Raw genomic sequence first — 13,701 nt, 5'->3', positions numbered from 1 at the left:
GTGGCAGTGGGGAGGTAATTATACTTTACCCTGTTCCCATAGAGTTAGCTCATATCTTCCAGAATTTTTTATTTTTTAATGAGCATAATGGCTGTCCTCTGGCCTGGGGTTTCTAAAGGCGCTTGCTAATGAATGAGAGAAAAACAGACAAAAGATTTGGGATTGTTTTTTTTAGAAAGTTTTGGTTTACAAGTTTTCATCTTGAATTATAAGAACGTTTTTATTTTGAATCATATGAATGATTTGAAATCATTATTCTTATGCAGATTTATATCTGCTCATGTATTCACTCTTTCTAACAGACCTTTTCCCTTCTCCTCTTTCCAAATCCTACATTCACAAGATAAATAATGTAATAAGAATGGCTGAGAGGGGGAAGGCAGATGAAGCAAAACCTGTGAGCTCCCAGTGCTTTCAGCTGGAAGCACTTACACTAATAATGTTTTGTAATGAGCCATAATTTAGTCCGTTTGTGTATTTGCACAGAATTTCATCTTTGTTTGAGACATGGCCTCTTATATTTACTCGTTTTGTTGCAATGAAAATCTTTGTGGCATTAATTCCGGAATGAGTTTCAGCACAGCCCTCGGATTATTCCCAGGGGAGCAACCCGAAAGCAGAGCATTTCTTTAAAGGTTTTGGCTTCTGTTAGCTTGTATTCAATTACATAGCTATTTTCTGCTGGGAAAGGAGGAGAGTTGGGCACTTCTCTCTGCTGCTTTTACGGCAACTTCCTTCAGTCCGCTTGTAGAGGGCACTTTAATACTGCCTAGGCAGCTTGAGTATTTTGCTGCAGCCTAAAAGCCGGAGGGAGGCAGTAGCAGAAGACTTTGGTAAGCAAGGAAGTAATTCGGATTATGCACCAGCAGAAGCACTCTTGATTGTGCCCCTAACACTTCCCTCTCCTCTTGCCTTTTGCAGTAACGTTGCATCTTCATTGCCGGCTGCTACCTCGGCATCTCTTCGTGATTTTTCAGGTTTAGATCTCCTTTCTCATCTCTCTCGCAGCACTGCACTTGTTCTAAGAGCTCAACCTGCGTGTGACTTAGATTGTGTTTGATACCTGCTATGTCTGCAGTGAGGAAACCTGGTGGTGATTCATTACTGAGGTCTGCATCGGTCTTTCTGCTTAAAGCAGGGATTCAGCTTCTCATCCCTTTATTTATTTTATTTGTTGTGGTTGGGAGGGAAGAATTCCTCAAGCTGCTGAAAGATGGACTTCAATTTAATCTTTTTGAAGAGCACTTACCTGCAGCTGAGAAATTGGTATAAAGGCTGCATAGTAAAACAGGAGCAACCTCCTGCAGGATGGAAGTGTGATTCCAGACCTGTGAAGAGTGCCACACAACCTGTTTTAGCTTTAAAGAACAAAAATATGGCTTCTGAAAGGTCCTGAATTGGCAGCACTTTCATCCTCAAAATACACGAGGTACACTGCTTAATTATGAGTGACTGTGTAGGCCACGTCATTCTGCAGGTGTGTTCAGCTGTAGGCATCTTCCCTGACTGAAGAAGCTGTAATGTTTGTTCTGCCTGGGGTCATTTCGACCCAAAGCTGCTATTGTGAGGCCTTGCCATACATGTCTGTTCTGCTGGCTTTTTGAATCGTGCTAGGTTGCTTCTTGATGGTTCCTGTCTTTTATTTTCACTTTTGACTTCTCCCTGCTTTTGCACTCTGACTTGTCCAATTCCCTGTATAGAAAGAAGACCATGGGTAGAGCACGGTCACCAAAGTGGCTTTCTCCCTGGAGAAAGGTTCTCGTGACTCTTTCTTTAAGATGTGTGTGTCAGATGAGAACCTAAGCGAAGTTCAGAGGTTCTTGGACTGCAGGGATTAGTATCATACTGGAACAGACCACTGGTGTGGTTTTGTTGGTGGTGGTCTTGGGGGTTTTTGTACTCTACTTGACATAAACTACAGAAACAACAGCACCTGCTGGTTCCAAATAGCTACAAGCTCCATCTTTATAAATGTAACTATGTCCTTCTCATTGTAATCCATGATTATCATCTTTGATGATGAAAATGTTGTCAAACTTCTCCCGTTCAGCCTGATGCTTGGCACTTTTTAGTAACGTGGTCAGGAGCTTGCAGGATCCCTTCTAGGGGATCATCAGTGAAAATAATCCATAAGGATATGTGTCAAAGCACTTGCTTTGAGAAGTTACACTATGCATGACTTTTATTTCTTTAGTTATAATATACTTAATTGCTGCTCTAGGGTTGCATAATGTATTATTTTCTAACCACTTTTTCAATTACCTTAAACTGACATTCAGCTTTGGGCCTGAATTTTTTTTCCCAGACAGTTGCTAACAGGGCTTACACATATCCATCTGCTTTTGGGGATGTGTGTAGGTTTTGTTACTAGGAAGCCTGAGAAAAACATAATTTAGATGGTTTTGAAACTAATAGGTGGAATCCAATTTTCTCTGCTTTTTAAGCAGATCTCTGACCTGAATACCTGAAACTTTTGGAAATTAACGTTATCCACCAAAACCGTCCTCTCACTCACATGGTAGTCCTTCAGTGCATAATATCTTTCTTTTGCTCTCTGTTTTATATCACTAAATTAATGACACTTCTGAAAAAATATCTTGATTATACACATCAGATGATGTCATCTGAACTTATCACATACAAGAAAGTTCTGTGACAAGAGAAAACAGCCTAAGTTGCTGTTTGCCTTTATGCCTGAGACTTTTAGAAGAAGATTAGGAAGTCAAAAGGCACCGGTCTCCAAAAATTGATGTGATCCGAGGTTCAGGGTTTGGATTTTGCAGGGGCTGCCTGATGAGAGGTCACTGATGCAAGGCTTCTTGCAGAGTCTCTGTCTTTTGCCCCTCGTGCGCTTTTCCTAGCCTAAGTTCTGGGTTGCCAGTATTTGTTTTTTCTCGCATTGCACAAATTAAATGAAGTGAACAGGCTGGCCTACCTTATCTGCAGCCTGAAAAGAAGGTGAGGGAATTTATGTAAACAGACCCAGCTGGGATGGCTTTCAGAATAGGAATGAATCAAAAAATCATGTAGTTGTGTTCTGTTGCACGAGCAAGAGTAACATCTTTCCAATTTTCCATTCCTGTAGGACAACACTTTGTGGCGTTGCGGCAAGCTCTGTTGGAGTATGAAGAAAGCCTCAGAAGTTCATGTGAGTCTGTATCTTCAAACATATGAATAACAAAAGCAGTTGTTGGTTCTCTAGCTGTTTAAAATATAAGGAGATTCCTACATCAGGAAAGACTGGTGGAAAGAGGCTCATGCACAAAAGATTGCAGGGGCAGAAAAGGATAAGAAATCACAAACAAGGCTTAAAAAAAAAGAAAAAGGGAGTCCAGATGAGGGGGCCTGTGGCTGAGCAGGGGCTCACGGCCCTGGGCTGAGCTGAAACGGAGCCCCTGAGCAGGGGATGTGAGGGGAGGCTCCAGATGAGGCTGATTGGGGTGATGAAGAGGTCTCTTAGTGCCCTCAGGGCACTGACATCAAGTTTGAACACAGAAATTTTCAAGCGTTATTTTGTTGCACTCAGTTCTTGATGGTTTAGTTGCACTTGCAGATCTATTCTGCGCTCCAGAAATAAACAGGATATTAAGTTAAAGTGAGGACAGCTCTGCCCGTGGTGATTGCATAGCCAATTTCAGAGTTGCACAGGGTTTATAAAGCCATAACAAGTTATTAAAGCAACACTGAAATTTTACATAATGGGCTTATGCCCTATTGATTGACATTCTTACGATGCAAGATAAGACCAAGTATGCCATATCTACTGTAATATTTTTATCTTCTGACTATGCGGTATCTGTGCCTAATACAAGGCTTATCCTGGATTTTGCATATTCCACTGGTAATGGGTAACGTCACGGACGAATATGTAATGAGGTTATTAGCAGTGTGCCTGATCCTGCGTTCAGTAAATGCACAAAAAAAACAAAAAGTAATTGTTTGAGTGGCTGCTTTCTGCAAGAACCCCTGTCTGTTTTGACATTAACTTCCACTTTAATGTAATACTGTCATGTGTTGGTAGAAAGGTCAGCTTTACTCGACTGTAATTTTTTTTTTTTTTATCACTTTAGTGGGACTTTCTACTGGGACGAGGGGGCTTTTGTTTGCCTGTGAGCACCTTGGAAATAAGACAGCCTGCTGCGTATTTTAGCAGAGGTGCAAGAAAGTGGTTTCTGCTGGGGGGGGAATTAAATCCCTTGGGAACCGCACTGCTGTAAAGTCTGGTAATGCATTTCATATTTCTAACGAAAAGGGTCTGCAAGAGAACGTGGGATTCAGGGTAAGAAAAATCCCATCGCATTAATCCATACAATTACCTTGAAGGTTTTCAATATGAAGAAATAGAAGAGATCTCGATTTTTAAACTGTGTTTAACATTTATGTCTATTTCTGTTACTTTATTTTCTTTTATTCAGTGCCCTCTAGAGGTCTTGTGGATGAAATTAGACTAAGGGAAAATAGGACTGTAGGAATGACTGGCTGGTGCTGCTCTGCACTAGCTTGTACAACACACTTTAAAGTAATTCCATAGGTGCTCCTACAGCTAAATCCTGCTTTCCAGCCTTGCTAGAAAAATATATACTCTGTGAGAAGTTCTGGTTTTAATGTAGTGACTGGCAAGGTAAATGCCAGTTTTGGAGTACAAAAGCAACTATGTGACATTCCTCTATAAAAGCACGCGTGTTTTATTACAGGTGAGATTTGTGGCATAAAGTTATCAGCCCATCAGTTGTTTGTCTGTTTATCGCTTTTTTAACACTGTCTAGCTAAAGATGCTTTCCAGCGGCGAGATCAGCTTTATGGCTGAACCGCAGAAATGATGCTGGACCTCCTGATCGTGCCCCTGTAGCAGAAGGATCGAGGCCCCGTTTCCTTATGGCCCTGTGTCTCCCAGCTGGGCTCCGGGTCACCTGGCGAGTCAGGGCTGCCTCCGAGGTGGACTTTCTCATGTCTGGTAAACATGAAGCGTGACCCACAGCCCGTCCCCCTGTGGGAATGCTCGGTGGTCGCTCTCCTCCATCTGGCTGCCTGCTTTCGTGAAGTTACTAGCATCCTGGTAACTTTGATACCTCTATCCAAAGCTTTTTAGGGGAAGGACAAAAAAAGGCAGTTGTATGGTATTGGCCTCTCTGAGAAACACAGCTGAAAATAGAAGCATCTTCTTTAAAGTGTGGCAAAACTGCAGCACAAGCTTTCTGGTTTCCTTGCTGCATATGTAGCAATCTGGGAAACTAGTATAAATGCATATTTGGTTCTCTCACCCTTTATTCACTGGTAGTTGTCATGTGTATTGCTCAACAGTCTTATTTCTTAGCCCACGAAGGGCATGGTAGGTTTTAAGAAAACTCTGTTCTGTACTTCTCCAGGTGTGCTTCTATGAGAGGCTTTTTTTAAGATGCGTTTTATCTTTGCAGTGAAGGAACCAAAGCTGCTGGGAGCAGCCTCGCCGTGCTCCCCTGGCTGAGATGGGCCAGCCTCGGGGAGAGCAGCCCTCGAGGACCAGCGAGGGCTGACTGCGGCTTTCCCGTGGGGCAGTGGCAGCCGGGGGCATGAACAGCGTGTCGTAGGGCAAAACTGGTAGGGTGCTGAGGACCCGATGTCAGCCCACCATGTACTGGGGCGTTTAGGGCAGCCCAGCTCTAGCCAGGCTCCACGAAGGGGCTTGCCCTCAGCAGCTGGGATGGCCGCGGCGCTCCTCGAGGTCGTAGTTGCATCCCGCAGCAGACCAGTTTTCGAGCTCCCAGCCCACGCTGCGGTGCAAAGCAGCGTGCTGTAAGGGGGGACGATCAGGGCAGTCACTTTAGAAGGGCACGTCCGACTCTAATACTCTTGCAGAGACACCCTTGATATATCAGTATTTCTGTCCTAAACAGGAGAGTAAGATTAATCATGGATTTCTGGTGCAGTAATTATATAGCCCGTGATTTATATATGATACTTATCTCTCTGATTTGTCTCCCCTGTGTATGTCCATAAATTTATTTTTCCTGTTCAAGATAGGGTTATAGATGATTTTATAGACTCTGCAACTTAAGCTCAGGTTGAATTGTATCTCGGCACTGGGCATTTCCACCCCAAAGTGAATTTGTTCCTAAATTATGTTCCCTGGAGGAGGGAACTCTTGTCAGCTCTCGCGGTTGTATGGTGGCACGGGTAAAGGCACAGATGACCCGGGCTGCCTCTGCTCACAAGTGTTTGCTGCCGGAATGGGCACCCAGGATCAGCTAGAACTTTTTGAAACTTGGCTATAAATGAAGGATATGGAAGATGAATTTGCATAGATCTGCAGCTTTGTGTTATTCTTCTTAATTTTCCAGTTCATAGGGGATTTGACACGTCGTAGAAGAATTTTTATTACTTGGCATCAAATCTTGAAGTGCAAATAAGTTGTTGCAAATTTTCACTTCTATCAGAATGTTTTATTACTGATGTTTGTTTGAGATTTAAACAAGGGAGGAGCTGTGAAACTTTGGCTTTCTTACAGATGTCTGTGGTCACATAAGTTAATGTAAAGAAAGTATAAGGTACCTAGGGAGAATTACTCCAAAGAACTGCATGTAATAATAGCATCAAAAGACACAAAGGCCAGGTGGTTACGTTTGGGATATAGGTAAATACAGGAGAGAGGGTGGTGCTCAGTGAGTCGTAGGCTCTTTGGGAGAGCTGGGAGAAGAATTTTCCGTCCTTTTTTCAGTGTGCTCCCGTACGCCAGTTCACTCCTCTAGCAGCTGCTGCGGGAAGAGGCTTTGCTGTTGTACAGACCTCTCAGCTTCTCGGTTGCTCCTCCATGTTTTGTTATACGTTAGCATCGGCCTGGAAAGGTCTATCCCTAGTGCATCCATTTTGAGCCTTAGCAAGATGAAACGAGTAGCATCTGCTAGTTGTAGCCTATTCGATTCTTGGATCAGGACTTCTTTTTGCAGTCAGCAGTCCAAGGTATAATCCTGTTTGCATCTTCCCCAGGTGATTCTCACAGCGGAGATACTTGTCCCACAGATATATTTCTCTTGACATTAACGTATAACCACGAGCGGCATTTCGTTACAGCTGTACCTCTGTATGCTTATGTGTAATAGTAGGATAGTATGACACCTAATGTTTTGGTTAAAAGATGTGGCTGCTGTAGCTTGAAAGCACTTGCCCCCTGAACGTTCGGCTCATGAAGAACTCCTTCACCATGCAACTGCAAAGCAGTCAACTGCTGTTTGTGGCCTGTTGTCTCTAAGTAAGTGGGTGCATTGCCCCATCGTTGCTGTAGTTGGAGCACATGGGTGTCTTGTTGGCATTGTCACAACGCTGCACGCGTCTACACGTTGCCCTCGCAGAGATATTCGTGTGCAAGTGCCTGTGATGGAGGAAAGGATATTGCTTTGTACCTTGTCATCGGGTACCTTAGAATGATGCACAAAATGTATGTCTTTGTTTAGGGGCTTCTTGACTTCCGGGACTTTACAAAAGAAAGCTTTCCAATTATTTTAAAAGTATACTAGTGCTTTCAGGAGAGTAGTCAGGAATTTCTTTGTTACTGACTTTTGATATTGTTTGACTGGGTTTTTTTGTTTGTTTTTTCCCTGTAAGGATGCATGGATTCATCAGAATTGATATTTTCATGTGGGGAAAATTAAATTTAACTTTATTTTGTGAAAATTAATGATATGTGCACTTTACCCTCCCAAAGATGGCTGAAACAAATGAAGACGTATTAGAAGTGCAAATTGTGTTATCCTAACAGTCTTAATTAACAAATACATTAGAGAGCACCATTCTAAGTTGGAACAGAGGAATAATTTTTATCAAAGTAGGAGATCAAGTGCCTAGATCTAGGAAATGTGCAGGCATTGAAATAAAATACAGCTGCTTCAAGAAAATACAGTACTCCTAAATCCCTGTACCCTTGGAACTGAGAAATGCTCACTAAATCTTCCTTTAATATGAAAGCAGGATGCTAGATAGCCACAGTAGTACCTATCCCACTTAGCCAGTGATGCTTGTTTTGTGTTTGTTTTGTTGTTCTCTTGTTTGATTGGTATCTAAAAATGCTACTGGGTTGTTTACCTTGATGGAGACTGAGATCATCCTTGGACTCCTTGAATGACTTGAGTATTTTGGGAGCAATTTCTCAGAGCTGAGTATTGGCTGAATTGATTGGGCAAGAATCAAATAGAGCTTAATTTTTTACTTAAATGGGAGCAGCATTCTCGCAAGGATTTTCTTTTTTTTCATGCAAGTCAGGTTTTCTGCTCCCTGATTTAGTCCTGCTTTTGTGTGTAGGTCCAGTGTGTTCAAAATGCAGTATTCGATGATTTCTCTCTCCAGTGTTCGATGCCGAGAGCCCCGCTTGCCCCCAGCTGAGCTTGACAGTGGCTGTCTCGCTCTCAGGACATGAAGGTAAGAGGGGTCTCTCCAGAGAGGCAAGCTACCTGTTAGCAGAGGCAGCAAGGTGAGAGGTCCCCGCTCCTGTTGAGCTGCACACTTCACTCGTTCCTGTGCTTTCTCAGCAGCGCCAGCTCCAAAGGGACGCTGCCGTGTAGCAGGCTTGCAGGCAAGCGAGGGACAGCTGTGTGCAACCTCTGAGGTCTCCTTAGATTCTGGATCTGACAGAGTTAGCAATATCTCTCAGATGAGGATGCAACACACATTTCCAGATTCATAATTTACTTGGACAATTCATTCTGTAACTTTGTTTCAGATACTGCTGACTGCAAATGTTCAGGCAAGCCTCAAATCTGGAAGCGCTCAGAAATCCCAGGTTGCTCTGAGCTGCAGATGCTCAGCATTTTAGCAAGCCTGTGATGTGAGCTCTTCTTCTGTGTGCACATTATTGCCTTTAATTTACCAAATTAGGAAGTTGGACAGATTATTTTTTCATGCTCTACTAGTTTTGGGCTGGATCTTCTTGTAACTCCTCAAAGTTATTCCTCACTCTGACTGTTAGGTGAGGAAGGTAGCTCAGAAAGGATACAGCCATCTGCCACTGCCTTCCTTCTGTCGCCTTAGTTATAAGGTCTCTTGCACCGAGAAAATTAACTGCAGTAAACAATAGTAACACCAGGTTGTCCGCAGGTGGCAACATGAATGTGAAAACAGAGTATAATAGAGCCACATAGGGTATTTTGCTACTATGGTGCAGTGGAAACTGGTCAGTTCAAGTTTTTTCAGTAACAGCTGCATGTAAAAAATGTATCATAGAAACAGTGTGAAGTAGTCATGGATTTAGGAAAGCGTGTACTTTCAAGGTGTAAATAGGATATATAATTTTTTACTTACATAACGTGAAAAGTGTTTGCAGTGCTAAGCAGCCACTATCTAAAACTATTCTGTATTAAATGGAAATGGAAAGATGTCATCATGTCTTCACTGACACTCAGTGGCACATATTTGATGGTGGCATTATGCATTTTAAAGTCATCACAGATTCAGTTTGACTTGGTATGGCCAAGAGAAGACTGGCATGAAAGGGTAAGACATTTCTCAAATATCGTTTTATTGGTAGTTAGGCAGTGAAGAATCGGGTGACTGAGGACAGGGACAGATGGCAAAGGTCCTCCCCACGCCTGTGCCTGAACCCCCAGCACGGCACTGTGAGGCCTCAGGGCTGCTGCTTCCCAAAGCATGAGTAAACCTCTTCCATCCACTGTAGAGTACTGCCAAATTTCCTTCCAAGCTGGAAGGATGAATGCGGAAATGGCTTCGTGTGGCTGGAAAGCTGGGGAAGATAAGGTATTGAGGGATTTAGCCTAGAAAGAGGCTTTTGCTGCGTATCTGTTTGTCTAAACATACCTCCAGAGATGAGCAATGCTCAAATGCACAAAGCAATGTTGTCTGCAGACCCCCTCAAATTGAGGGGTAGGAATAGGAGAGACAAGGACTGAGATATGAGACGCGTTTTTCTAGGTCCCTTCCTGTGTGCTTTGGCAGTTGAGATAAAAAATAGTCTTTAACTGCCTTCCATCTTTTTTTTAACCTTATTTTTTTCTTTGCTTTTTTAAGAATTTTGGATTCTCCAGTGTAAGCAGAGAAATAGCAAAAACTGTTTTTTTAAGGAGAAGCTTAAAGGAATTATGGGTCAGATTCAGAGTGTTATAGAGCTTATAGTCCTTTCCTTTTCATTTCTCTGTGCTGTTCAGAGTTCCTGGTCAGTATATACATATGAACAAGCGAGTCGTTACCAGCGTGTAACCCAGGGAAGGATGGTCTGCGGTATAGAAATGCATAGGCTGAGCTAGCTTGTTTTTCTATACGTCTTTTGCCACCTCTTGGGTTACAGATCCACTTTGGTGGCTTGGCGTGCAGTGTCGTAAGCCTCCCGACTTGGATATCTCCTGCTAAGTCAGAAAGAATGTAAACATGAATATTCATACTTTGGGGTGAATCTGAGAAATCCTAAGCATTCAGATTTGCAGGCTGGGGAATCTGAGAAAAGATAAAGATTTCTGGTCAAATCAAAGTCTTGAAAATTTTATTTGCATGAAGACGGAAGAGCTTTTGCTGGTATGAAGGAGACAGATGAGTGAGATGAAAGGGAATGGCATGAGCAGTCAAGTTCATATGTAGGTTCCAGGCTTCTTTCAGGGTTTAGTATGTAGGGTTTGTTTAGCTTGTTTAATTACCGGTATAACCAAAGTCGTGGGATAATGACAGCATCCTTAGGTGTTGATTAAGGGAATAGTCTTTGCCAGAGCTCGTAATGTAATGAGGCAGTGGCATGGCAAGTAGGCGCTTATGCACCGGGAGAAAATCTTGGGGGGGAAGATGTGTTGGCGAGCCCAGTTCTCTCCCCGACTGCTACAACCAAAGCTTAACAAGCCCATGGGGTTGACTGAGGGGGTTTATTTCAGCCCAACCCACTTACCTCACATGCAGCATCCTCCTGTTTCGGTTGGTTTGCTTGAGCATTTTGGGCTGTCAAATTCTCCATCCCATTGCTTTGCCTTCCTCCTTGTCTGTGCAGATATGTATCATGCCAATAAACAAGGAGAAGAAGCTGCCTGGCTTCCAGCCCCAGAGTGATCACAGCTGTCTGGGCAGAGTAACGATTTTTAAATAAGTTACTTGACTTATTTTGTGCCTGAGCAATAACGGCTAAGTCAAAAAAGGCACGGGGTGGGGGGAAGAGAGCTTGCAGTGCTACCGAGAAGTGACAAACACATGCAGCACCATCCTTGGAGTGAAGATTTCGCCTGCCTTGACGTAATAAAAAATTCACAACGCTGTGCCTGTTATTCTGTACTGCACATTCATTGGCATTAGAATTTAATGTGTTCAGTCTATTTATTTTTGCACCTGTGAACCATGAGGTGTGTTCTTTGGATATGAAAATGTCTGTGTTTCTGCGCAGCAGAACATGCCTTCCAGTAATCATGGAGGCCTTCTGCAAGGACGTCTGGTTTTTAGAGAGCCAGATTCCAATTTCTTTTTTTTTAATTGTTTCAGTTGAGTTTATTTTTGCATTGTTTTAGTTATATAAAGCAGCTGACTGCTGCACAAACAGTTATGGGACATGTAACAGAATACTTTGTGCCTGTGGTATTTTTTTTTCTGAGAGTTTTTCTCATTCCACCTGTCTATTTTGGTACCAGAAAATATGGTTCAGGAGCTGTATTCTTTAAAACAGCTCTTTCTTGAAGCTGAATATTTATTTTGGGAGTAGGGAAGAACCTGCCTCTTATCAATTGCATCCTGAATTACAAAGCCACTGTTGCTTTAGACCAAGAGGCTTTAAGAAGTGCCAAGAGAAGGCATTATTGCAGGTGACTATTAATGGATGGGGCAGCATGAGCCACTAGACAGGGCTTTGGCCTGGTCTTGGTTCCCAGCTCAGCCAGCGCTGGCTCGCTGCGGGCACTGGGTACATACACATCACTTCGTTTCTCTGGGCCTCAGGTCCTGCAGGGTCTAATGATACTGCTTTTGTTTGAAAAATGCTATATAAAGGTAAAGCGTTGCTAACAATAGTCACCACACTCATAGCAATGCAAACAATTTTGTGTAATATGTCTTGACAGCTCACTACCATCCAGATGTTTTAAGATTTTAATGTTGTTTAGGTGAAAACTGTGTCCTGCTTACCATGTGTTCCTGTTGCAAGCAGTACCTTCATTGCAAGTCTTCGCAGCAAGGCCAGTATCTAAATGAGCATGGAAATGAACTCGCTTTTCTGCTTTCCGCTTGACACAAGCACAGGGTAATCTTGCTCTTCATACACCTGTCCTGCAGATAAATATTTAACTTAGTCCCCAGCTTTCTTAATGCAGCAAGAGGACTGGATCGTGTAAGCTCCTCTTCTCTTCTTTCCTCATTGCTTCCCTCGCTCCTGTCTTCTCTTCCGCCAGTGTTTGTTGAATTTATTGCATGTTATTCTGTCCAGGAACTCCAAGGTGAAATGAAAATTTAAAGCCTCAAACAGACAGCTGAGTTTTAATTCATAAAACTGTTTCAGACCTGCGCTTTGCTGGGCTTATCCATAAAGACCTACTAATGAATAATTATTTTACTCTGTAGGTGAAGGAAGGGGGGGCAGTAGAAGGCAAGAACCCTTTGAACTACATGTAGACAACTTTATGGTTTCAGTAAATCAAGAAAATTGTTTCTCGCTGTTGACATTTAGTGTACTTAGTAATTCTTTACTAGAAATTACAAGGAACAATTTCCTGTAGGCTAGTGTTAACTTCTCTAATTTAGTGTTGTTGGTGAGTATTTTATTTTAATTTTTCATGTTGAATGCCTGAGACCATATTGGAATAAGGATTAAATTATGGAAGTGTTCTGTCCTGCCTGTCTTGGAGTTTCCGTTTCATTCAGGCTGAATCTGCCCAAACTTTCCCAATTGTTACCATCTTTGGGGAAATCAAGAGACAAATGGTGTGCCTGCTTTGTTTTTAGAAAACAAACCACACCGATCAGTCTCAAACAGGAGAAAGGCAGGGATTTGCCTTTAAAATAATGAACTGCTTTTTCTGGCATGGCGTCATTGCTCTGTGCGTGTGGTTCTGGGGGAACCAAAGGGGATTAGAGTGCAATTCTGTCATGCGTAAGGTAATGAGTCGTAAAATCGGGTAGTTTGGGGAGGTGGAGGTGTCGGACCACGTCCTAGAGAACAAAACGCGCCAGGCTTATCCCTCAGGTGCTGATCACTGTCCTGTCTGGTGATTCTCCTCTTGGCTGGTCTTACAGAGGGAGGTACGGCACAAGCCCTGAACAGCGGTGCCTCCTGCATGCCTGCCCACAGGCTGCGGCTCATCCAGATGCAGAGGGGATTAGTAAGCCAATAATATCCCATGGGATGTGCAGAGACCTCTGGGCATCAGGTGCTGGGAATGAGATGTGGGTGAGGAATAGAGCTCCAGATTATTGTTGTGCTCAGCTGTCAGCTTTCAGCATTTATTGGAGGCTCTCTTCAAGCCTGCGGCTCTCCAGGATGCTGAAGGCCATCACTGCCCATTCCCAGAAGCCTTTCCTTCTTGACAGAAGAAAATGTAGTGTGATGTTGGACTGATACCAGCTCCCCAAATTAGGTGTCCTTCATCCTGAGTTCTTTCATGGGCTAGCTGTTGTTTCTGGTCGTGAGCGCACATAACAGGGATTTATAGCGTTACGCTCTCCTCCAGCAGCAGTTGCCACCTTTTGAAGGACTGCTCAAGGGGAGTGCTGCTACCTTTTATGGCACTCGACCAGCGCACTCTTCTCTTCTGGGCTTGAAAT

At 43.2% G+C, this 13,701-nt stretch overlaps 1 protein-coding gene across 5 annotated transcripts in view; it reads left to right on the top strand.

The window, feature by feature from the left end:
* Positions 1 to 13,701, top strand: part of LOC112981614 (protocadherin-15) — a 1,192,166-nt gene that overhangs the window by 780,938 nt on the left and 397,527 nt on the right. For all 5 annotated transcript variants that reach the window (XM_064513568.1, XM_064513569.1, XM_064513570.1 and 2 more), the window contains one exon: positions 3,086 to 3,148. The gene's annotated coding sequence lies outside the window, so the exon portion shown is untranslated. The remainder of the gene's footprint in view (positions 1 to 3,085; positions 3,149 to 13,701) is intronic.

The sequence above is a fragment of the Dromaius novaehollandiae genome, chromosome 6, assembly GCF_036370855.1.
Source record: "Dromaius novaehollandiae isolate bDroNov1 chromosome 6, bDroNov1.hap1, whole genome shotgun sequence".
NCBI lineage: Eukaryota > Metazoa > Chordata > Aves > Casuariiformes > Dromaiidae > Dromaius > Dromaius novaehollandiae.
The sequence above is the reverse complement of the archived record's forward strand: the minus strand, read 5'-3'. Positions and strand labels throughout refer to the sequence as shown.